The sequence below is a fragment of the Coenobita brevimanus genome, chromosome 113 (genome assembly GCF_032717465.1).
Source record: "Coenobita brevimanus isolate Jiangsu-jjx chromosome 113, ASM3271746v2, whole genome shotgun sequence".
NCBI classification, from domain to species: domain Eukaryota; kingdom Metazoa; phylum Arthropoda; class Malacostraca; order Decapoda; family Coenobitidae; genus Coenobita; species Coenobita brevimanus.
The window spans coordinates 2,862,690-2,889,742 of NC_137066.1; the positions used below are offsets into that span (position 1 = coordinate 2,862,690).

A 27,053-nucleotide genomic window follows, 5' to 3' on the forward strand; every position below is an offset into this window, starting at 1 on the left:
GATAGTGTTTGAAAACTCCCTGTACTGTTGTTTGCAAAGATGATACTGTGTTGTTAGAGTGAAGACAGAAGAGGAGCTGCAGAAGCAGTGGATAAGTTTGGGAGAGTATGCAGGAAACAGAGATCTGAGGTGAATGTAGGGAAGAGTAAAGTGATGGTCTTTGAAAGAGGTGAAGTCTGTGAATGTACAGCGAGGTTGGATGGGGAGGAATTGGAAAATATGAGTACGTTTAAGTACTTGGGTAGTGTGATGAGTAAGGATGGAGATTTGGAGGGTGAAGTGCTTGAAATGGTACAGCAGGGAAGAAAGGTTCCTGGTTCTCTGAAAGCAGTGATAAGAAACAGGGACGTGAGCATGGAAGTGAAAAAGTTACTACATGACAGTATTGTGATACCAACTCTAACATACGGAAGTGAAGCTTGGACGTTGTTGGAAGGACACAAGTCAAGAGTGAGAGCAGTGGAAATGAGTTATTTAAGAGGAGCCTGAGGAGTCACATGGAGAGACAGGCTGACGAATGAGGATATAAAGGAGCATTGTGGTGTGGATGTGGATGTGATAGGAAACGTTATGAGGAACACATTGAGGTGATTTGGCCATGTGGCGAGGAGGGAGGGTGAAAGGCAGAGGAAGAGAGTGTATGTTGAGTGAGGTGGAGGGGAAAGAGGGAGGGAGTAGGCCGAGGATGAGATGGAGGGATGGGGTGGATAGGTATATATGAGAGGGGGTGTAGAGTTGGGAGCAGGGAAGTGAAATGGCAGAAGACAGGACGACTTGAAGGCGATTTGTTTGTGGCCACCCCAAGCAGGATTGAGGCGTCTGGCAATATATATATATATATATATATATATATATATATATATATATATATGTATATATATATATATATATATATATATATATATATACAGTATATACACACACACATATATACAAACATCATCATCATCAGCCGTTTGAGTATCCACTGCAGGAACGGCCTATCCCGACCAAAGTCAGGACGATACAGCCAATGTATCTCTACCAAGTGGCTTAGGCTGTCTAGTAGAGATTGTATGTAGGGTGAGAAGTGCTTGTAAGTATAATTGTCGTGTTGTAGTAGCTTTGGATGTGTGTGTAGTCTGTGAACCAAGTGTAATCAGCCCGTGGAAGGTGACTGAGTGCAAGCATACTTTGTAGTAAGCAACACTGGTTGAACCACAGCATCCCTTGTGTCCGCCAATGCAGTATGTGGCCAGGTGAACACTCCCAAATTTTACTATTCTGGCTGGACACGAACACAGTTTCACCACAATATGTATGAAACGCACACTCTACCATTTTAACACAGATATATATATATATATATATATATATATATATATATATATATATATATATATATATATATATATATATATATATATATCTCATATATTTATATATATATTAATATATATATCTCATATTTATATATATTTATATATATATCTCATATTTATATATATATAAATATAAATATAAATATATATATATATATATATATATATATATATATATATATATATATTATATATTTATATATACCTATATATCTATATCTATATCTATCTATCTATCTATTATCTATATCTATATCTATATTTCTCTCTCTCCTCTCTATATATCTATATCTCTATCTATCTATATCTATCTATCTATCTATCTATCTATATACATATATATATATATATATATATATATATATATATATATATATATATATATAGTATTTTGTTACGGAACAGAAAGTTAATGTACACTTTAAGTGAGAATACTAAAAATCACTACTGTCCCACGTAAAGTTCCAGGTTCAAGAAACAAAAGGAGTTAAGGTAAAAATTACAAGTTAAAGTTTAATGCTCAAACTAACAACAAAACATTCAGGACTCATAATGTGGGATAATGTAATAGGCAAAAAACAGGGTTAAATATACTGGTTAACTGCAATAGCCTCTATTAACACAAAATTAGCAAGAGTAAATTTATCTAAGTTAGCCCTGATAAAATGGAAAATACCAGATAATTCTCAGTGAATGCAAGATATATTATTACAGATACAAAATATTATTAATAATGGCTGACACCCAAAAGAACCTTTACATTAATCTCAAAAACCTCACTGGAGGCCTAAGAATTACACCTTATGCTACACAGGCACAAGAAAAAATGCAATAACATTTATACTCAAATTACACAAGCTGCTAGATGGTTGGAGAGCTTCTTGAGCACTCACAAAAATAATAACTGTACAGGGGAGGACAGAGATGTGAGCAAAATAGAGGAGTAGATCTAGATGATGGCAATTAATGTAGAGACTGAGCTCATTATTTAGGGGCCGGCAGAGCTTGATACAACTTGCTAAGAAGGACATGCAAATGAAGCCATAGGGGACAAAGAGTTGACTTAATCCTGCCCTGAACAACAAGAAAAGAACGACTTACTCTACTATAAAGGGGTAGAGAAGAGGGAGTGAGAATTAGTTTACACGCTCGTGATCAAACATACACAACATACTGTACAGATTAGAATTACACAAAAGGATGATGAGGGAAATCATAGGCTTTTAATGTAACACCTCCCCAGAAAGAAAAAGAAATTTACAAAGGAAATTTCTTATTACTCTAAAACAATCTGTCTAAAGTCTAGATAAGCAATCTGCAATAACATTTTCTTTCCCCTTGACATGCTGTATGTCTAATGAATACTCCTGAAGAAGTAGACTCCATCTTGTCAATCTCTGATTTTTATCTTTAAACTTACTAAGGAATTTCAGTGGGTTATGATCGGTATAAATGACTATGGGGTCAAAACCAGAACACAAATAAAATGAAAAATGCTGTAAACCCAAAATCAAGGCCAAAAGCTCTTTCTCAATAGTTGAGTAGTTCTTTTGAGGTGGAGTGAACTTCTTACTGTAATAAGATACAGGGTGTTCAATACCCTGATCATCCTCTTGCAGCAAAACAGCCCCAGCTCCTGTATCACTTGCATCAACAGCCATCTTAAAAGGCTTAGCAAAATTTGGAGCAGCGAGCACTGGCTGACTTAATAGGATACCTTTAAGTTTGCTGAAAGAGGATTCACAGTGCTCGGTCCAGACAAATTTAACTCCCTTTTTCAGTAGGTCTGTAAGTGGTGATACAAGAATTGAAAAAGTTAAGAACAAATCTCCTGTAATAACCTACCATTCCCAAAAATCTTTGTAGCTCTTTCCTACTTTTAGGTCTGGGAAGATTACTTATAACTTGAACCTTAGCTCCTGGCGGTGCAACATGTCCATCACCAATTACGTACCCAAGGTACTGAACTTTAGCTTGACCAAACTCACACTTTGATAAATTAGCTACAAGATTAGCCTGAACCAAACGCTCAAGAAATATACTGACATGGCATAAGTGATCTTTCCAGTTGTCACTGAAGATTAATACATCATCAATATAAACAACACACCCAGCCAAACCCTCTGTTACAACATTCATGAGTTTCTGAAATGTGGCTGGTGCATTCTTCATGCCATATGGCATTACAGAACATGCAAAAGTCTTTCCTAGTGTTACAAAACATGAGATCTCCCTAGCACGTTCAGTCATAGGTACTTGCCAGTATCCCTTTAACAAATCAAACTTACTTATGTACCTAGCCTTTCCGATCTTGTCTATGCAATCTTCCACACGAGGGAGAGGGTAAGTGTCTGTTTTGGTTATCTGATTAACACGTCTGTAGTCGATGCAAAGCCGCTGTGACCCACCTGGCTTAGGGACTAGAGTGACAGGAGAACTCCACTCGCTCTGACAGGGCTCAATCATCTTGTGGTCCAACAGGTAGCCAAGCTCCTTCTGGATGAGAGGAACTTTCACTGGGTTCACACGGTAAGGAGGCAATTTAACCCCTACACCGCGGGCTTGTTTACCAATGACTTGCGTGTCCCGCGGGGATAATTGGGCTCCGACAGACTCTCAAAAAATATTTGCCAAAAATCAGTTATTAGTCCTAGAATAATAAAATTACATATGCTTATGGCACATACCTTCAGCTTTCTCCTGGAATGATTGTTGAGCCTTCGTCGGTTACCGTAGGACTTATGGAGACCTCTGAAGTAGGGTAACGAAGTCTCCACTTTACACTTCCCGACAACCCGTAATATGATTACCACAGCCAGATACAAACACTATAAACACTATTCTACAATTTTCAAGTAGTTTGGGATCCATACTCAAAAAAAAAAATACTGTGAAAGCAATGGAAATTACAAGCGCATCTGATCGTCGCACTGGCACTAGTTCGCTCTTGGTACTCTGTCATTTATTATTCATAAAACCCCTCACACTTTATATTTCTATTACTATATAACACTTATATATATCTACAGTCTTTATCCATAAGTTTCCTTCAGTAGTATTAGTTTATTGTCACTGTAGGGATTCAATTTCTTTCAGTAAAATACGTAGCATTCACTTTCTCGTCCTGTATACTAGCATTGAGAGTGAATGTCACTTTCATCTTCACTCTCATAACTCATAGCATTCAGACATGATAGAGTGAAACTTTCACTTTCATTACTCCTAGGGTATATACTCGTATTCTTATAATACTACTCATTTACATTTCTATTTACGTTCTCTATTTTATTTACGTTATTTACATTTCTATTTTAATTACACTGTGTTATGCACTGTCACTTGAAGTAACTTATAAAACTATTTTCCATTGTTCATGTATATTTACATTCATTACTTTCACTTGCTGTTTACACATTATTTACACATTATTTACAATTCCACTTGCACTGTTTTACTCAATAGAAAGATCGTAGTCACTCTTTTATCAATTGTCAGCCCTTTACCTCTTTCCACACGAGGTTTAGTAGGGGGTAAGGGTCACAGGGCCCTTTGCATGGGGTTGAAAAAGTCCTTGAAGTCAGCAAGAAGAAACATACGTACCCTCACTTCGGAAGATGAGAGTAAACTGATAACGGAGGGCCGGGGTAGAGGCCTATTTAGGGAATATTCAGAGCTACCAATGTTAGCTCTTGAAACAGCTATGTCTAGCACTGAAATGATTGGCAGGAAATCTAGACAATACATTATAAATTAAGTAGTTCCAGGTGAATGTAAATATCACTTAGGCTTCTCCCTTCCCTCCTTACATGTATATTTATTACGAAAATAGATTATACGGCATATTTCAAGGGGAAAAAAACAGTGAAAATTAGCGAACGAGTGAACGTGAGGTGTTGTCATGTGATAATTAGCCAATTCCAGGTGTATGGCACTCTCACTTACCTTATTTCTTTCTTGTATATATTATTTGGTATAAGAATAGGGCATAGGGCTTATTTCATTGGATGAAATCAGTGAAAAATTCCAGGGAAGATATACTTCGCGTAGCACGGCCGGGCAGGCGAGAGGATAGGGTAATGGAGGGGGGGTAGGGAGGGGAGTCAAGAACGGGGAGAAATGGCTAAATTGTCAACAATGGATGGGAGTACAGATGAGATTAGGAGTGCTGACTAGTGTTGGACATTGGCAGTACTGATAGATGATACAAGCCACACTTGGAAGCCCGGGTGAATTCAAAATAACACAGAATCACAAAAGCGACGCCCTGCGGTATGATCCCTTGCTCCCAAGCGTCACGAAAGTGACGCCCCGCGGTTCAGGGTTAACTGGCTTTGCGTCTCCAACATCGACATCATACATCAACACAGTGGTTCTTCCTGGAGTGGCACGGAACACTCGCGGGTACTCCTGCAGTAATGCTGAAAACTCCTGCCTTTCCTCGGGAGCTAGATGAGAAAGCTTAGTCTGGAGATCATTCATGATATCAGGATTCTTCCCCAAACTATCACTCAGGCTCATGCTGCATGAGAGAACTTCACTTGCAGACTCGGGTGGAACAGCTACAGTGCAGACTGGGTTATTTTCATCCCGCCTGTGATATAACTTTAGCATGTTGATGTGACAAAGTTGTTTGTTCTTTCTATGATCTGGTGTGGCGATGACATAGTTGACATCACTGAGTTTCTTCTCCACGAAATAAGGACCACTAAACTTGGCTTGAAGAGGTGGCCCATGCACCGGTAGCAGAATCAAAACCTGATCTCCTTGCTGAAAGTGGCGTAACCTGGACTTCTTATCATACCAAGTCTTCATCTTCTCCTGAGCAGCTCCTAAATTCTCTCTCGCCAGCTGTAAAGCAGTGGACAGCCGTTCTTTGAACTTCATCACATACTCCAGCAGGTTGACGTCATCTTCCTCCGACAGCCAGCATTCCTTGAGTAACTTAAGAGGTCCTCTTACTTCATGGCCAAACAGTAGTTCAAAGGGTGAGAAGCCCAGTGATTCATTTGGAGATTCTCTTGCGGCAAATACAACGAATGGAAGACCTTTATCCCAGTCTTTCTGATGTTCCAAACAGTATTTCTTGAGCATCGATTTGAGTGTTTGATGATACCTCTCCAACGCTCCTTGGGTCTGGGGAGGGTAAGCTGAAGACGTGATCTGGGTGATGCCCAACTCTTTCAGAGACTGCTTGAAAACATTTGACATAAAATTACTTCCCGGTCTGACTGTGCCTCCTTGGGCAGACCAAACTTTGTGAAGAACCCTAGCATTTCCTTAACCACGTTCTTTGCTGAGATATTTCTAAGTGGAATGGCTTCAGGATAACGAGTAGCCATATCAATCAGGGTCAACACATAAGAAAAATCCTGAAGAAGTCTTAGGAAGAGGGCCCACAATATCCACCAACACACGGGTGAATGGCCCCTCAAAAGGAGGAATGGGAACTAGAGGTGAAACCTTTTCGGTCTGATTACACTTCCCCACAACTTGACAGGTGTGACAAGACTTACAATACCAGGAAACATCCCTGAAGATACCTGGCCAGTAGAAGTGTTTCAAAATGCGTGCCACAGTCTTCCTCACTCCAAGGTGTCCTGCCAAACTGGAATCATGAGCCACTCTAATGATATCCTGCCTACAAACACGAGGGATGACAACTTGATGTACAACCTCCCATTCACAGTCGGCTGATGCTGTTGGGGGTCTCCACTTCCTCATAAGTACTCCTGACTTTATATAATAACAAGTAGAAGCACCAGCTGACTCTTCCTCACTGCAAGCAGAGTTAGCTAGACCTTTCAACTCAGGGTCAGCAACCTGCAACTCAACCAACTCTTGACGAGACAAATTATCAACACTACGGGGTACTGCCTCATCTGGTGAGTGGTCCAAATTAGCAAGAAAAGTGTCAGCTAGGATAACATCATCATCATCATTATCCTCTAAGTCACCAGTAACTTTAGACTTAGCCCTAAGTGACAGCACATGCAGGGAACACATCAGGGACACCACAATCCTGGGTCGCAGCCACTGGCTCACTAGACAACTGAGGAGCTGGACACACTTGACTTCCACCAATATCATTTCCAAGTAAGAAAGTTACACCTGACATTAGGAGTGTCTCAACCAACCCAACCATAACGGAACCATTAACAAAACCAGACTCTAAATTCACTCTGCACAGAGGGACAGAGAAGTAATTATTCCCTACACCTTGTAAGATTACAGTTTCATCAGAGGAATTAACATTAGAGCCTAGAACACTGGTCAGCATAAGGGATTGGCAAGCACCTGTATCACGATATATTTTAACTGATTTCCTGTCATTACTGTCCAGAGGACTGACAAAACCATCAGACAGGAAATTAGCACATGAACTCTTGACAGTGTCACCCACGTTACTGCTCAAAAGAGGAGCTTCATCATAAGAATTTAATTTACCCCTCAAAGCAGGTTCAGTTAACTCAGTTAAAGAATTCTGGGAACTCTCAAGGGTGGACACTAAACCAATTGACTGAATATTTAGAGACTCCTTTTTGTTCACATCACGCTGTCTCGTGAAACATTTCTCCGTAGTATGACCAAGCTTACTACAATAAGTACATTTACTTTTCTGAAATCTAGAGGTGGAGCTGGTATTTACTTCCTGAGAAACATCATTTTTATTCTCTTTCCTGTTACCTGTACTCTGAGTAGAGGCAACGTACTTACTCTCAGCTTTCCTTTTTTCTCTAGAATATCTCTTGTGAGTGATGTTACATAGCCTATGATTTCATCATCCTTTGTGTAATTCTAACGTACAGTATGCTGCATGTTTGATCACGAACGTGTTCTACCTCACTCCCCTCTTCTACCCTTATAGTAGAGTAAGTCGTTCTTTCTGTTGTTCAGAGCAGGATTGTCAACTTTTTGTCCCCTATGGCTTCATTTGCGCGTCCTTCTTACAAGTTGTATCAAGCTCTGCCGGCCCCTATATAATGAGCTCAGTCTCTGCATTATGGCCACTTAGATCTACTCCTCATTTTGTTCACATCTCTGTCCTCCCCTGTACAGTTATTATTGTGAGTGCTCAGGAAGTCTCCAACCATCCAGCAGCTGTGTAATTTGAGTATAAGTGTTGTTGTATTTTGTTCTTGTACTGTGTGGCATGAGGTGTTAATTTGTGGGCCTAGTGAGGTTAATGTAATTCATGTAAGGTTCTTATTGTCAGCCATCATTATTAATGGGAGCTTGGGAGCTTGGGATAGAAAAGCGAGAGAAAGAAGATAAGAAGTAGTAAGAAAACAGTGTGGGGGAAGTGAAGAAAGAAAGTCAGAGAAAGAAAGTGTGGGGGCTGTCCCCATTGCTGTGGCTGATCATGTTCTTGTTTATTTATATATAGATTCTCGCTGCTCCCGTCTCAATATTTTATTTGTGCAAGAGAGGGCTTGATGGCTTGCAGGTGTCCTCATATGTGGTATTGTGTTTGGTGAAAATGTGGCATTCACTTTTGTTTTCATCTGATGTTTATTTATTTATTTATTTTTTATTTATTTTTTTATTCTATTTTATTTTTTCATATTGACACAAACATTCATACATCTTTTTTATCTGTTTATTTATTTATTATTTTATTTTATATATTTGGAGGGCCGATTCCACTTATTTGGTCTCGGTTACACCTCATCTTTTTATTTATTTATTTATTTTTTTATTTTATTTTATATATTTGGAGGGCCGATTCCCCTTTTAGGTTTCGGTTACACCTCATCTTTTTATTTATTTATTTACTTTCTGTTTTATTTTATATATTTGGAGGGCCGGTTCCACTTATTTGGTCTCGGTTACACCAAAATTTTTTTTTTTTTTTTTTTTTTTTGCATGAGGGGAAAGCTGAGGCTGACAAGTCTGTAGCCTCGGGTTCTGGGGTAGTAGGGTGGTAGGGTAAGGGTGGGGGTGGTGGCCTAACGGGTTCTTGGGGGGAGAATGGGAGAGGCAAGGGTAAGGAGGGTAAGGCAGAGGAGGAAAGAATGCGGTAGTGAAGACGGGAAAGGAATGCGGTAGTGTAGGCGGTGTAGCAGGAGGGATAGCGGGGATTATAGCGGGGTGGTGGGGGATTAAACGGGCGGGGATTATAGCGGGGTGGTGGGGGATTAAACGGGATAGGGATTTACGGTGTGGGGATTAGCGGAGTAGGAGGGTTTGGTGCTTATATTTCTGTTCATTAATGTACCTTTCTTTCTTTTTCAGGCTGTGTATAAGGGGTCTGGATCTTCTTCCAAATTATGCAGGGAGCTGGGAAACCACTGGTGCGTCCGCCTATATTCTACGTTGATTTTTTCATTCATTCATTGCCAGACGCCATGTATCCCAAACAGGGTGGCCAAGGGCTTAGAGTTAATTGTTTTACAGGGAGGGGCATTAATCCTCCACCAACCCCACTTGACACGTAGGGATGCCAGCAGCATCTGGTGTTCCCAGGCGGTCACCCATCCAAGTACTATCCAGACCCAACGTTGCTTAACTTCGCTGATCGAACGGGAAGCAGTGTACTCAACGTGGTATGGCCGTGATATCTACGTTGATAAATTGTTCAATACTCCCGGCCTCTTCCAGTGTTGTCCATATTTTAGTTGCTCTTTTGTGTACTCTTAGGTTTAATGGATTTAGCTTGCAGTTGTTATGTAGCTGGACTGTAGTGTGATCGTAAGCGTAACGATCATTATATACAAACCTTAGAGCTTTGTTTAGTATCCTTTGATGTTTAAGTTTCTGTGTTCTTGATATGATGTTTAGTGGCACTGGAGGGTATTCGAGGACTGGGAGGAGGAACGCTTTTACTAGGTGAGTTTTAATTTTAACAGATAGTGAACGGAAGCGGTATAGATTTGATAGTATGATTTTGCCTCTGTTAGTTATATTATTCGCCTTTTTAATGATACCTCTGGAGGTGATGGTGAGGCCCAGCATAGTGCCCTCATTAGTAGTATTTATCATATCCCCGTCTACAATGATATTCCGCATGTTGAACTGTGCTATAGGAATTATTTTGAATTTATTTTGATTTGTTCTGATCTTCCATAGTTTTTCATAATCATTTATTCTTGCGATTTCTCGGGATATTTTATTGGCCATCATGGCCTTCGAGCGTCCTGGGTATGTTATTATTTGTGTGACATCGTCGGCATACATTATATCGAGGCAGTCATGTGGGGGAGGGGCATATCTCTCGTGTACAAGATGTAAAGGGTGGGAGAGATGACGCTTCCTTGTGGCACCTCGCTTTCAAGTTGTATTATGTCCCCTATTTTGTTCTTATGTTTTATTCGTGCCGTCCTATCAGTAATGAAATCACACAGGAATTTTTCTAGTATTAATGGAAGGTCAAGTTGTAAGAGTTTATGTTTAAGGCCATCATGCCAGACTTTGTCGAATGCCTTACTGACATCCCGAAGGACCAGGCAGCATTGATGTTTATTTGACAAAGTCTGGGCAATGGTTTCATACGCAATGGCTATGGCTTTTGTGGTGTCATGGCGTGGTCTAAAGCCATACTGTCTTGGATTGTGCAGTCTGTTTGTTTCCAGGTAATGTCTAAGTCTGTTATTTATTATCCGTTCAAACATTTTCCCAGGAACTTCCAGCAGTGAAATGGGTCGAAAGTTTGCTGGCGTCATGGTCTTTTTGTTGGACTCGGGAATTAAAGTTATTATGGCTTCCTTCAGCCGGTCTGGGTAATAACCGGCTGATAATGAAGCGTTAAATATTTCTAGGAGTCTTTCAATTAATGTCTGGGAGCACTCTTGAATTACTTGTTTGTTTATTCCTGATCTTCCAGGTGCGGTGTTTTTGGTTTTAATAACAACTGCCCTGAGTTCAACAATAGTGATAGGTCTGATGAGGGGGTTGTCATGCGTCAGTCTGGAGAAGTCTTCTGTGTCATGTAGGTATGTCCTGTGTCTGTTGTCGTGTAAAAGTTGTAATATTCTGTGTTCATTGTCATCGTCAAAGTCGTCGTTTTCGTCATCAGAGATGCGGAAGACATCTCTCCAGTGTTGAGTGAAAAGATTCAGCTGGTCTTGGGTGTCATGAATTTTGTTACCTTGTTCATCTGTGATGTATGGAGTGTGTTGTTTGTCTGTTCCTTTAAATAGTCTTATTTCCTTCCAAAATGTTGCAGGATCTTGATATTTATTTGTCAACTGTAAAATTTTGTGGTTCCAATGATCGTTGGTGAGTCGTCTGCAAAGTGTTTTTATTTGTTCTTGTATTTGTCTGTATTCACGGTATTCGTCATATGCCAGTCCTTGTCGTCTGGCTAGGTTGTACAGTCGTGTGTATTGTGTCTGCAGTGCTTGCAATTCAGGTGAGTGTCTTTGTGCGTTTATTATTCTTGTTGTTGTCATGGGTATTGAGGCCGCAATCCCCGTCTTAATTGCCGAGAACCACTGTTCTAACGCTGTGTCTATGTCCTCTAAAGTCGTGTTGTCAAGTGGGGTTGTGTCTGGGAGGGCATTCTCTGCTGTAGTCCTGAAATTATTCCAGTCAGCTAGTCGGTAGTTTAGTCTGGGTGATGCAGGAGTATGAATGGGTGATGATGAGATAGTCAGGATAATGGGTATGTGGTCAGAGGTGGTAATGGGGCCAGGTTGTGAGTATATGTGATGATGTGCCTCATTATTAGTCAAAATGATGTCAGGTGAAGTGGAGCAGTCTTGTCTAATGAATGTGGGGAAGTTAGGTCCAGCATGAATTGCCCTACCATTGTTAATGAATGTCATGATGTTTCGTCCTACTGTGTTGTCATATCTGTCTCCTAGTGCTGTGTGTTTAGCGTTAAGGTCACCTAGTAAGTATGTCGGGTCATTGTCATACAGTAATTTATGGGCGTCTGGGAAGGAGAGGAATGGTCGTCGGGGGGGAATGTAAGTAGTCGCTATTTGTATTGGTCCAGTCGTTGTCTGTATAGTTATGGCAAGGAAGTCAGTAATAAAATCGTCATGTAATTTATATGTCAGCCCATGTTTGATTGCGATAGCAGACCCATCACTATTCTCGCCACTAGTGTTTCTTTTATGAACAGTGTAGCCATAGATTTTAAGGCTATCACTGTCCTTGACTCCATGACTATTAATTAGTATAATATCGGGCTGTATTGTTTTATAGACAGTTATCAAGGTATGTTTGTGAGTGGCCCAATTCAAGACTGTGTTGAATAACTTTTATGGTGTTCATAACTGTGGCTTATTGGAACGTGTGGTCCTTACTGGTCTGGTGGAGGCTTCATGAGAGATATGTGGGAGTGTTTTTAGTTTGTTTTTGTCTACTGAAAATGTAGAACAAGTCTGTATATCGATTTTGTTCTCAGTGAAAAGACGGTAGATTGCGTCATCTTCCAGTTTTGTGTCATGCCTGATCTTAATGACGGCTTTCTTTATTGAATATGCAACCTCTACTTTATTCATTCTACCGTTTGTGAGCAGTTGTATGACTGATGGTATGCTGATTAGGGTAATTTCTCCCAGTTGTTTTGCATTTGTGTTGTCATGGTATGAGGTAGCCCCTGTCATTTCTTTTGTGTTTATTTGCTCGTGATCATTCTCATTTGTTTGTTGTTGTTCATGCTCCTCCTCATCTGAGTCAGTATGAGATTCATCAGTAGAGACATCTGTGGTATCAGAGGTAATAGAGTGGCTTGGTGATGGAGAACGGGAATGGTGGGTAGGAGAGTTGTTGTCCAAATCTGGGTGGGGGGTTTGTGCTCTCTGTGGTTTGTTGGTATGTTGGGAAGTGCTGTGAGTGTCATTATCATTGTGTGTGTTTGAGTTATTAGTGCTGGCAGATGAGGTGTTTGTTGCGTTTGCAGAGTTTAGTTGTTTGTTGATTATGTCATTTGAAGGGGGATTGTTAGGAGCTTTTACTGTGGGGACTCCATTTTCTTTGAACAGATTATTGAGTATTGTGGCATATGTTCCTGGTTGTGCTGCATTATGGACATGTGCCTCATATATGCAATAAAGTATAGTGCTGGGAGGAACAGGAAGTTGTGGAAAAGCTGTGTTGTTTGCATTGGGTGGGCTAGTGCTGGAAGCAGAAGTGACAGCACTGTAGGTTCGGGTTTGGTTGGTTTGTTGCTGTTGTTGTTGTTGTTCTGCTGTCTTCCTTTTTTCCTGTACTGCCTTTTTTCTCTTGGGACATGCCATTGCAGTAGTAGCATGGTTCCCCTTGCAGTTTACACAGGTTTTTGTGTGGGCTTTGCAATCTTTCCAAATATGCTCACTGCTGCTACACAGTGAGCACACTTGGAATTCCTTGGGCTGTGGGCAGTCTTTAGTCAGGTGTTCCTCCACAGCATAACATTTATAGCAAGTCATGATCGGGTAGAATTGTTCCTGCTTTATTCTGTGGCTAGGAACACTTAGGTAGAACATTTTAAGTCCAGAATCAGTAGCTTTTTCTGCTTGAGCAACTTGTTTAAATGTTACTTTAATGGTTTTTGATTTAGGGAATTTGTAAACATCCTCAACGTCATCTTCCTGCAAGTATTGATTGCAGGTGGCTATTTCTTTCTTGATTTCTGCCTCATCATTCTCGTATATTATGTCATCCACATCTTTGATTACTACAGACTTCTTCACTCTTAGTTGTGGTGGTATTACTGGCTCATACCCTTTAGCAACAAGATCTTGGTTGCATTCACCAGTGAGCAACTTGTCTGCATTCTTTTCATCACTGATGAGCAGAATCAAAGAGTCATTGGTAGCAATTACTTTATATGTTGGGATGTTGTGCTGTGACAGCAGCTCCAGCAGCTCCAACTGGGTACTGCGAAGTTTGCTGTTTCTATGCTTTATTTTGATTCTAGGCATGTTGGCATGTTGATCAATACCTAAAACTTAAGGTCTTCTCGCTCCCTCTTGAAGGGAGTGATCACGTGCGAGGCCGTAAGAGGCCTAAAAAGGTAAGTATGTAGAATTCAGGCACGCAATCTGAAGTAGAATTTAGTTTAGAAAAACTAAGTTAGGGCTGCCACAGAACTAATTTGCTATACAAATTAATTCCTACAGCAGACCTAACAAGTTAAATTAAACTAAATATCGGAAAAAAAAAAAATGGAGGGAAAAAACTCGGCCAACACAAACCCTACAGTAACGGGGGTTACAGTAACGGGGGTAGGTTTCCCCGCCCTCTAAAGGGCGCCGAGGGAAGCCCCGTCACTGCCCCGTGAGGGACATGCCTAATCCTAGCCCTATCAGAAATTGCCGCCCTCACCGCCTCCTTTAACCAGGCCCTAAAGGCCCCCCTTCATGGAAGTGCCCTGCGGCACCCCTTCAGGGTTCGGCGTCGTACTACGGTGAGGGACACTACACGGCAGGCCGAGAAACAAAAACAAAGGAGAGAGGCTCTCCAAAAGCTCAACGAAAAGTTGTGCAAAAGTCGGAAATAGAGTCGTCCGGCAGTGGCGAGAAACTCTAGGGAGAGTGAAACCTGATTTCACTAACACCCGGAAACAGACAGAACTGTTGCCGGGAGAGTTGGGGTAAGAGGTGCTGTCGCCGCGGCTGCCAGACAGAGAATGACCACCGATCCACCACACCACATAATATTTTGTATCTGTAATAATATATCTTGCATTCACTGAGTATCATCTAGTATTGACATTTTATCAGGGCTGACTTAGATAAATTTACTCTTGCTAATTTCGTGTTAATAGAGGCTATTGCAGTTAACCATATATTTAACCTGTTTTTTGCCATTACATTATCCTTATGAGTCCTGAATGTTTTGTTGTTAGTTTGAGCATTAAACTTTAACTTGTAATTTTACCTAATTCTTTGTTTTGAACCTGGAACTTTGCGGGACGGTTTTCTCTGTTCCGTAACAGTGAGAACATATTCATCAGCTAAAACTGCAGCATCAGACAAATTATCTATTCTTCTCTCATCAAGATATAGGCTTACATCTTTATTAATACACCTTTTGAAGTCCTCCAGCAAAATCATCTGCTTTAATTTACCAAAATCAGAATCCACATTCTTAAAATTTAACCACTGCTCTAACAGATCTTCTTTGATTTTTGCATACTGAACATGGGATTGCTTATCTTGCTTATAAGTTGTCCTAAATTTTACTCTATAGGCTTCAGGAACAAGCTCATAGGCCTTAAGAATCAAGCTCTTAACTACATCATAATTATCAGATTGATCCTGAGGCAAAGATGCATAAGTTACTTGAGCTTTACCGGTGAGAACAGTTTGAAGGAGTACTGGCCAATACTTTTTGGGCCAATTAAAACCTGTAGCTACCCTCTCAAACAACTGAAAATACTTTGTTAAATCAGATTCATTAAAAGGAGGGACAAGTTTAACATTGTTAGCCACATCAAAATCATCAGAGCTAGATGATCCAGTTCCACCTTGTTTCATGCGATACTCATGGTCTGCCTGAATCCTAGCAAGTTCAATTTGTGCCTGTGCCTCCTGAATACGAGCATTTGCCTGAAATTCAGCCTCCTTAGTACGAGCCTCCTGCAGGGCTAGCTGTAACTTAGCTAATTCAATCTGCGTTTGCTCATTTGGAGGAGTTACATTAAACAAGCTTTCATTAATCATGTCAACAATTTGATCTTTAGAATGAGGAGAGCGAACAGCAATTCACAATTGTTGAGCAACAAGCTTAAGTTCATTCTTTGTTCTGTTTTCTACATCACACACTGTTTGCACATTTGACAAAAAATCTTTGGCTTCATCAAGCGTAGTAATAGTAGACATCATGAATAAATCACAGTCACAAAATATCAAGCAATATCCTTATGATAATATCCTGAATATCCTGATAAGAGGTCACCAAATTTATGTTACGGAACAGAGAAAGATAATGTACACTTTAAGTGAGAATACTAAAAATCACTACTGTCCCGTAAAGCTCCAGGTTCAAAACAAAAGAGTTAGGTAAAATTACAAGTTAAAGTTTAATGCTCAAACTAACAACAAAACATTCAGGACTCATAAGGATAATGTAATGGCAAAAAAAAAACAGGTTAAATATATGGTTAACTGCAATAGCCTCTATTAACACGAAATTAGCAAGAGTAAATTTATCTAAGTCAGCCCTGATAAAATGAGAATATCAGATAATAATCAGTGAATGCAAGATATATTATTACAGATACAAAATATTATTAATAATGGCTGACACCCAAAACAAATGAATCACAAAAACCTTACTAGGCCTAAGAATTAACACCTTATGCTACACAGTACAAGAAAAAATGCAATAACAGTTATACTCAAATTACACAGCTGCTAGATGGTTGGAGACTTCCTGAGCACTCACAAAAATAATAACTGTACAGGGGAGGACAGAGATATGAGCAAAATGAGGAGTAGATCTAAGTGGCAATTAATGTAGAGACTGAGCTCATTATATAGGGGCCGGCAGAGCTTGATACAACTTGTAAGAAGGACGCGCAAATGAAGCCATAGGGGACAAAGAGTTGACAATCCTGCCCTGAACAATAGAAAGAACGACTTACTCTACTATAAGGGTAGAAGGGGGGAGTGAGGTAGAACACGCTCGTGATCAAACATGCAGCATACTGTACGTTAGAATTACACAAAGGATGATGAAATCATAGGCTATGTAACAATATATATATATATATACATATATATATATATATATATATATATATATATATAGATATATATATATATATATATATATATCTGTCTATATATACATCCATCCATCCATCATCCAATCCTACATTGCCCCAAGAAGAGCGTAGGAGCCCGGGGCTAGGCAGTTGGTCTCGACATTTAAGATGAATGACCAGCCTCACTCATCCCTTAGTGGCATTACATGAGCAATCAACCCCAACCATACCTTGGTTATAAACCTTCACCGGCTCAATCCGACTGGAGTGCAATAATTACCCACTAAATCACCAGGTGCCAAAATTTGGTTATATGGTTACCACCCAGCTTAGTAAATGGTTTCCTGGTGTACAGGAAACCATTTGGTTTGTCACTCAGTGTAGAGTCACCACAGGCAGAAGGAAAAGGAAAGAATGATGGAAAGAATGACAGAAGAGGGAGTGTAAAGTCACCCGTAGACAGAGAGACAAGGAAAGAATGAAGGATAGAAAGACAGAAGAGGATGGAAGGAAAGAAGGATCGAAGAGAGGAAAGGGCAGACACCCGAGAGCAGCAATACATCGAGTGAGTGGATGGTGAGCGCCCCCACCTACCACTAATATATATATATGTATTATCTATCTATCTATATATGTATATCTATCTATCTATCTCTATATATATATCATCATCAGCAGCAGCAGCCGTTTGAGTATCCACAGCAGGAGTGGATATGGCTTTGGATATGTGTTTAGTCCGTGAACCAAGTGTAATGGGCCCACGCAAGCCGATTGGGTGCAAGCATACTTTATAGTAAGCGAGACTGGTTCAATTACAGCACCCCTTGTGTCCCCCAATGCAGTACGTGGCCGGGTGAACACTCCCAAAGTTTATTACCCTGGCGGGGTGTGAACCCTGGTTTACCCGTGTATGAAACGCACACTCTACCACTGTACGACAGAGGCTCCATATATATATATATATATATATATATATATATATATATATATATATATATATATATATATATATATATATATATATATATATAATATATAGATAGAAAGATATAATATATATGTATCGATAGATAGATAGAAAATATATATATATCTATCTATCTATAGCCCAACGTCCTAATCCTGCAAAAGGGTGGCCGCAGACAAAACGCCTCTAAGTCGCTCTGTCACCCACCATTTGACTACCCTCCCCCAACTCACCCCCTCCCTCAAATACCTCTCAACTCCATCCCTCCACCTCATCTTCGGTCTACCCCTCCCTCTCCCTCCCTCCACCTCACCTACATACACCTTCTTAGTGAGTCTTTCATTCTCCATTCTCTCCACATGTCCAAACCACCTCAGTATATTTCTCCTAATCTCAACCACATCCACCCCAAAACGATCCTTCACTTCTTCATTCGTCAACCTGTCCCTCCATGTCACTCCACATGCTCCTCTCAAGTAACTCATTTCCACTGCTCTCACTCTTTGACTTGTTCCCATCTTGCAATGTCCACGCCTCACTTCCATACGTCAGGGTAGGGATCACAATACTATCATGCAGTGACTTCTTGACTTCCATACTCACCTCCCTATTTCTCATCACTGCTTTCAATGAACCAACAACCTTCCTTCTCTGCTGTACCCTTTCACGCACTTCATCCCCCAAAGTTCCATCCTTACTCATCACACTACCCAAGTACTTGAATGCACTCACATTCTCCATATCCTCACCATCCAGCCTCACTGCACATTCTGTGACTTCATTCCTCTCAAACACCATAACTTTACTTTTGTTTACATTAACTTTCAACTTCCTCCTCCTGCACACTGTCCCAAATTAATTCACCAAACCTTGCAACTCCCATTCATCTTCACTCAATAATACTGTATCATCGCAAACAGCAACACCGGAATCTTCCAAATCTCACCCTCATTCATTAGAGCCACCCCTACATCCACTGCCCTACCTTGCACCTCCTTTACAACCCCATCCATGTACAGTATATATTAAACAACCATTGAGACATCACACAACTCTGTTTCAGTCCCACATTGAGATCAAAGAACTCACTCAGCTCATCATCCACTCGCACCGTAGCCCTAGCTCCTTCGTACATACTCTTCATAGCATTCGACAATTTCCCATCTACTCCATATATTCTTAATAACTTCCACATACCTTGCCTATCTATTCTGTCATAAGCTTTCTCCAAGTCCATGAAGGCAGCATACACTTTCTTTCCCTTCTCTAGATACTTCTCCACTAAACATCTTAAAACAAATATCTGATATACACACCCATTTCCCTTCCTAAATCCCCCTTTTTCTACATATATATATATATATATATATATATATATATATATATATATATATGGAGAAAAAGGGGGATTTAGGAAGGGAAAAGGGTGTGTATATCAGATATTTTAAGATGTTTAGTGGAGAAGTATCTAGAGAAGGGAAAAAAAGTGTATGCTGCCTTCATGGACTTGGAGAAAGCTTATGACAGAATAGATAGGCAAGGTATGTGGAAGTTATTAAGAATATATGGAGTAGATGGGAAATTGTCGAATGCTATGAAGAGTATGTACGAAGGAGCTAGGGCTACGGTGCGAGTGGATGATGAGCTGAGTGAGTTCTTTGATCTCAATGTGGGACTGAAACAGGGTTGTGTGATGTCTCAATGGTTGTTTAATATATACTGTACATGGATGGGGTTGTAAAGGAGGTGCAAGGTAGGGCAGTGGATGTAGGGGTGGCTCTAATGAATGAGGGTGAGATTTGGAAGATTCCGGTGTTGCTGTTTGCGATGATACAGTATTGTTGAGTGAAGATGAATGGGAGTTGCAAGGTTTGGTGAATGAATTTGGGACAGTGTGCAGGAGGAGGAAGTTGAAAGTTAATGTAAACAAAAGTAAAGTTATGGTGTTTGAGAGGAATGAAGTCACAGAATGTGCAGTGAGGCTGGATGGTGAGGATATGGAGAATGTGAGTGCATTCAAGTACTTGGGTAGTGTGATGAGTAAGGATGGAACTTTGGGGGATGAAGTGCGTGAAAGGGTACAGCAGGGAAGGAAGGTTGTTGGTTCACTGAAAGCAGTGATGAGAAATAGGGAGGTGAGTATGGAAGTCAAGAAGTCACTGCATGATAGTATTGTGATCCCTACCCTGACGTATGGAAGTGAGGCGTGGACATTGCAAGATGGGAACAAGTCAAAGAGTGAGAGCAGTGGAAATGAGTTACTTGAGAGGAGCATGTGGAGTGACATGGAGGGACAGGTTGACGAATGAAGAAGTGAAGGATCGTTTTGGGGTAGATGTGGTTGAGATTAGGAGAAATATACTGAGGTGGTTTGGACATGTGGAGAGAATGGAGAATGAAAGACTCACTAAGAAGGTGTATGTAGGTGAGGTGGAGGGAGGGAAAGGGAGGAGTAGACCGAAGATGAGGTGGCGGGATGGAGTTGAGAGGTATATGAGGGAGGGGGGGTGAGTTGGGGGGAGGGTAGTCAAATGGTGGGTGACAGAACGACTTAGAGGAGTTTTGTCTGCGGCCACCCTTTTGCGGGATTAGGACGTTGGGCTATAGATAGATAGATATATATATATTTTTTCTATCTGTCTATCTATACATATATATTATATCATTCTATCTATATATATATATAAAATTTATATATATATATATATATATATATATATATATATATAAAATATATATATATATTTATATATATATATAATGTATATATATATATATATATATATATATATATATATATATATATATATATATATATATATATATATATATATATATATATATATGTATATATATCACAGACACATTATAACACACAACACGGCATTAATGCAAACAAGATATATTTTGCACAGGGAACAGCACTGTCTGTGACTTGGATATGGTATATTGTGCAACACTTAGATGTATCACAAACAAGGTATACCATATGAGTCTCTGTACAGATAGATATATCGAGAACTACGACACTGTAAGTCACCACCTATATGACACAGGGGTTGCAATATAACAGTAGGGGAACGGGTGAGATACAGTATATAAGGACCAGAAATATTACACAGAGGCATGGGTGTTACAGGGTATAGTTGTACAAAGGGGTGTCGGGCAATACACACTGGATCACAAACAGGGGCGGTGCAAGGGGGAGGGATAGAGAACACTACTCAGGGATCAAGTAGGAATGTTGCACACGGGAGATATACACCCGGGGTGGAGGACACGGGCGGGGCGGGGGTTATTGTGGTACACAGGGGCATAACACTCTAGACAAAGGGGTGGGGTTCACACAAAGTCTGTAGCACTGGGGGTTGGATGGGAGTGTTGCACAGTGTTGGTTGGGTCGTTGGTGGGCGCTGGGGCGCACCTAGGGCTACATCACAGGTGACAGCCAGGTGTGGGAAGGGGGCTGTCAGGGGTGCGTTCCCGAGAGGGGCACAGACCTCAGGTGGCATACTCAGGTGTCAGGTGGGTGCCCCTTTCCTGGTGAGGGTCCTGGGAGTTTGGTGGCCCTCCTGACTGGGGCTAAACAGGGCTAAGAGGCGGGCAGCACAGTGCCTGCCCTTGGCCGTGGTGGGAGTCCTGGGGACAGGTCCTGGCTGGTCCGGGCCCAGGATCGGTTGCAGGGCGCCCCTTGAGTTCCTGAGGCTGTGGTTTTGCGGGGACGGAGAGGTCATCAGGGGTTGGCTGTGGCCGTTCACCCTGGGGGAGTCCGTCAGCTACTGGGGGCATCGGGGGCTGGGCTGCAGGGACAGAATACCTAGGCTCGCAGTGGGTCCACTCCAGTTACTCTTCAATGGGAGTCCTGATGGAGAGCAGTCTCCACCCTTTGTAGAGGAGGGGGAGCAGGAGGGGCATCTCACTTAGCCTCCGGAGGGGCAGGCTAAGCCAGATACGGCGCCCTCGTAGGGAGCCTTGGGAGTAGTGGAGGAGGGATGACCAGAGGCCTGTCCCTCAGCCTGGTGGGCCAGGCAAACCCTGCTGAAGCTCCACTCCAGGGCAGAGGAAAGAGGTCCGGAGGACATTCCTTCCACCTGGTAGATCCATGGGACGCTACCCAGGCTCCCTCCCGAGGTAGTGGTCGAGGGAGATCCGGGGGACACTCCCTTAGGCTGACAGGTCCGGGGGACACTGCTGGGGGACCACTCGTCCTGGGGACAGTAGGAGGGGAAAGTCCAGCGGGCTTTCTGGTTTCTGTGGCAGGTCCATTGGACTCTACCACCCTCCTGCTGTTGGGGGAAAAGTGCAGCTGGAGGACGACCAGTGGTCTCTTCCCCAGTGGCAGATCCGGTGGAGACTACCACTGGCCTGCCGTCCTCCTAGGGACTGCTGGCGAAGGTTGTCTGACTGGCAGTCCGAGACGCCTGCTCCCGAAGGTGGGTGGCAGGAGACCAGGTGGACACTCCTCCTTCAGTAGATCCAGTGGATACCACTGTGCTGCTGCTCTCCTGGGGTAAAGTAGGTCTGTGAGCTCTTGTGGTCGTTCTTCCTCTTGTGGAGGCATGTCCAGTGGACACTGCTACCTAAGGTGTACTTGGGACTGTCAAAAGGCAAGTCCCACCCCAATTCTGGCGAGCGCTCTTCCCATCAGAGGGTAATGCACCTGGTCAGTGCACTTCCCTGGGGTCCGGCTGTGTGGAAGAGGGGCATGGGGTCACAGAGGAGATGAGTCGTTGTAGCGCAGGACACCTATGCATTTCCCTATTGCCTCTTGGGGTGGGGGTCACCTCCCCATGTCCTCCTCTTGTGGTTGTGATGTCGGGGTTGCTCTACCAGGTGGGTATTTCACCATTGTCGCGGGGATAGAAGTCACGTCCCCGTGACTGGAGGTGGTATCAATGATGGAGGTCCGATGGGAGGGCGTGAGGTGGTGGAGCAGTTTTGTCTAGTTATGTGTGGGTTGGTTTGGCTGCTGGTGTGGGCAGTAGACGATGGTCCAGGTGGATGGCTGGTGCGTCTGCTGGAGGAGGTGGAGGATTTGGGCTGTGCCTTTAAGGTGTCACGTCTTCCGGTTGGAGTCCACAGGATGTGCTTGATTTTCACCTCAGGTGGCAGGGAGTGTGGTGCGTGACTAGTTGTTCCCGGCTGCAGACTGGAGATAGGTGAGGTCGCCTTGATTTTATGAGGTCGTGGAGGGGTAGCCCTAAGGGGGTTAGTGGGGCGGGCCACTGGAATTTTCCAAGTGGTGTATTGTATTTTTAGGGTGAGAGAGGGGAGGTGTTGGGGGCCAGGGTGGATGGAGGGGAGGGTGTTGAGGCGTATCTGGCTGGGGGATGGGATAGGCGTCCTGATCTGGTTTGGATGGTAGTCAATATAGGTGTGGGTGATGAGGAGTGGGCAGTTGGTGGTTGGGTGGAGTGTGTTGTGATTTATGGGGGCGGTGACGGTGATGGAGTGGATTGGGCAGGTGGTGATGTGGTGGGGGTGTGAGGTGAGGTGGTGGGGGGCAGTGTGTTGGTGGAGTGAGGAGTGGGTGGCGGTGATGGGCGTGAGGGCACTAGTCGGCTGTGTGATGTCAGACTTGGCGGTGGTGGCATAGTGGGGGAGGAGGAGGAGTGAAGTGAGGTCGCTGGAGGCGAGTGGGGGTGGGAGGAGGGAAGGGGTCCACTGTCCGGGTGGTGATGGTGGAGGGGGAACTGGGCAAGGATCGGGCAGGGGAGAGGTTGCAAGAGTATGAGTCATCGGGCTCAGACTGAAGGGCAGAGCGCGCGTTAAGCAGGTGAGGGTGGCGAGGTGGTGGTGTCGGTGGTGCATGAAAATGACGCACATGATGGTTCCGGTAGGTGCGGGCCGTGTTGTTGTACTGTATGGTGACTTGGTATGGGTTGGGAACCTTCACAACTGTATAGGGGCTGGTATAGCGTGGAGCTAGTTTGTTGGGTGTTGGCAGTGTAGCTACCATGATGGAGTCGCCTGATTTGTAGGGGTTGGTTACAGTGGTGTCAGGTTTCAGGTCTTGGATGTTTTGGATATGATGTAGTTTACGCTTGAGGTGATGTAGGGGATCGGAGGAGAGGGGGTCGGTGGGTGGTTGTAAGTGGTGACAGAGTGGCAGGAGGAGAGGTGCCTTGCCAAACACTCGTTCATGTGGGGTGATACCATCTTCACGAGAGCAGGAGTTCATGCCCCATTGCACAGGCTTGACGTGTACCGGCCAGTCTTCATTTTGGGTCTCTTGTATCCTTGAGCACACCTGGTTGAGTAGGGTGTGATGAGTCCTTTCGCTGATGCCATTTCCCTATGGCCAATATGGCAAGGAATGGGAGAGAACGTAGCCGAATAGTGTGGTGAGTTTGGCCCAGATCTTGCTTGTGAACTCTGGGGCGTTGTTGGAGTGGAGAGCCTGGGGAATGCTGAAGTAGGGGAACATGAGGCAGACCAGTGCGTTTGCGACGGTGATGGCGTGGTGTTCTCTTGCCAGACAGGCAATCAGGAACTTAGAATAGGTGTCCACAGATGTGATTATGTATTTGTAGCCGAACTTGGGTGGGAGAGGTCCGTCGACATTTACTGACAGGAGCTGCCAGGGTTTGCTGGCTAGGATACTTCCGGACAGGCCTGGTGTCTTGGTGGTGTCTTTTCCCAGGGCACATGTGCGGCATGTTTGGACAACTTGTTTGGTGAGTTGGGAGGGGTTCGGGGTTCAGTAACTGTCATTGAATATCTGTAGGAGTTTTTTTCGTGGCAGGGTGTATTCTACTGTCGGAGAGAAGGTGAGTTAAGGTGTCTAGGGCAGTGTCCGGGTGTAGGGCGATGTGTCCTGAGTGAGTGCACAGGTGGTCACCATGCCATTGTGGTTTGGAAAACACATGTGTGGGTATCCAGTCAGGGTGGTCTTTTGCTTGCCATTGTTGTAGGAGGGTGGAGGTGGTGTGGATCCTGGAGAGGGTGTCGGCATTTGTGTGGAGTTTACTGGACTGATAAGGTATGTTGAAATTAAATTCTTTGAGAGTCTCCCTCCATCAGGTAATCTGGGCGTTGTGAGTCTCTGGCTGTTGTAACCATTGTAGGGATTGATGATCAGTGATAATGGTGATGTGGGTGCCAGACAGGTAGGCCCAGAAGTATTCCAGGGCCCAAATAATGTCCAGGCACTCTTGCTGTGTAGTGGCATAATTCTTTTCAGCCTGGTTTAGTATGCTGCTAGCACAGGCAATGATGTGTTCCCTCCTTTCTTGGGCCAGGACAGCTCCAATCGCCACTAGTGATACGTCGGTGTACTGGCGAAAGGGAAGGTTATAATCTGGGAATGCCACTATAGGGGGGGTGATGAGTTTGTCCTTTAGGGTGTTTAATGATTGTATTCAGTCCTCTGTCCAGACGAAGGGTTCCCCTTTTCTTGTCAGGTCATGGAGCGGCTTTGTGATATTTGTAAAACCTTTCACGAAGCGTCGGTGGTATGACACCAGGCCGATGAAGACATGGACCTCATGGATTTTTCAAGGCAGGGAGAGATCTGCTATGGCCCATAGTTTTTCTGGGTCAGGAGCTATGCCCTCCTTGGATATGATGTGCCCCAGGAGGGGGACGGAACGTTGGGCTAGGACACTTAGATGGTCTAAGCTTATGTCCAGCCTGCTGGATCCTGAGGAAGATTTGTCGTAGGTGGTGGAGGTGGTTGGCCCAGGTTTTACTGAAGATGATCACGTCATCCAAATAGGCCAGACATATTTCCCAGGTGAGACCGCTGAGCACCGACTCCATTACCCTGGAGAATGTTGCCGGGCCATTGCAAGAGGCCAAAGAGGAGCATGTTGAATTCGTAATTTTTCCTGTTGCTGATGGAAAATGCAGTCTTGCCTCTGTCGTTGGGTTGGATGGGGACCTGCCAGTATCCTGACTGCAGGTCGAAGGTGGAAAACCAGGATGCCCTGGAGCGGGAGTCGAGGGAGTCGTCAGTTCTAGGTAGAGGGGTGGCATCTTTGGTAGTTACATCATTGAGGTGGCAGTAGTCTATGCAGAAGCATAGAGTGCTATCTTTTTTCTTCACCAAGACGATGGGGGAAGACCAGGGGCTGGTGGATGGTGATATCATGCCAGCATCTAGCATGTCCTGGACCTGTCGGTCTTCCTCAGCCTTTTGGTTAGGGTTTTTCCTTCATGAGGGTTGATGAATGGGTGGTCCCGTCATGTGTATCTTGTGGGACAGGTAGGTGGTGTGACCGATTGTTGTTGTCCCTGACGAGAAGATGTTTTGGAAATCCAGGAGGAGGCATTGAAGGCTGTCAGTTTGTTGTGGTAAGAGGTGGTCTGGGATGGGGGGAAGGGCTTGGGGGGGGAGAGGCACAGGGCTCCACTTCCTTCCTCTCTCTGACTACTAGTCCATTGGGCAGGGTGAGGGGAGTGGTGGAAAGGTTGGCAATGTGCACTGCTCCGACGTGGGGGGGGGAGGAAGGTGGGCAACAGCAGCCAGGAGGCGGTGGCGCCCATCGGTAGGTTTGGAGAAAACAATACGGAGTGTCCGGCAGGATGATGTAAAGGAAGCCAGGCTTCATGGTGGGGAGGAATGATGATGGTGGAGGCAATGGTAGTGGGGAAGGTGGGGGTGGGGGGAGGGGGGTCTTAGTGACAGTGAGGGTGTGTAGTGGATGAGGGGATGAGGTGGGTCAGGGGCAGGGGGAGGGGCGTGGTGGTGCAAATGCAGAGTGGCTGAGGGGGGGGGGGATCTGGAGGTTTGTTAAAATTTAGGTGCCGCTTGTGGCAGTCGATGCAGGCGTGGAGCTTCTGTAGGAGACCTAGCCCCAGGTAGCCATCATATGCATGGCAGATTGAATCAGATACAATGATTTTTTTTTTCTTTTTTGCGAGGAAGAAGGAACCAAAGGCCATGAGCCCGCAGTAACAGTTCCCTCCAAAAGAAAAACAAAATAGAGAGCCAAATTCAAGATCCGATCATTTCGAGATGCCTGGACACACTGCGTTTGAAAGAATGGAGATCATAGGCAGCAGGAAATACAGACAGAGGGAGACAGTTCCAGAGTTGACCTGTTGCATAAATGAAAGACTGGGAGTAAAAGTTAACTCTTGC

The 27,053-nt window shown here is 43.4% G+C and overlaps 1 pseudogene; it reads right to left on the minus strand.

Annotated features, from left to right (window-relative positions):
• Positions 1-9,799: 9,799 nt before the first annotated feature.
• On the minus strand, positions 9,800-9,918 carry LOC145418348 (5S ribosomal RNA; annotated as a pseudogene).
• Between the last annotated feature and the right edge of the window lie 17,135 nt (positions 9,919-27,053).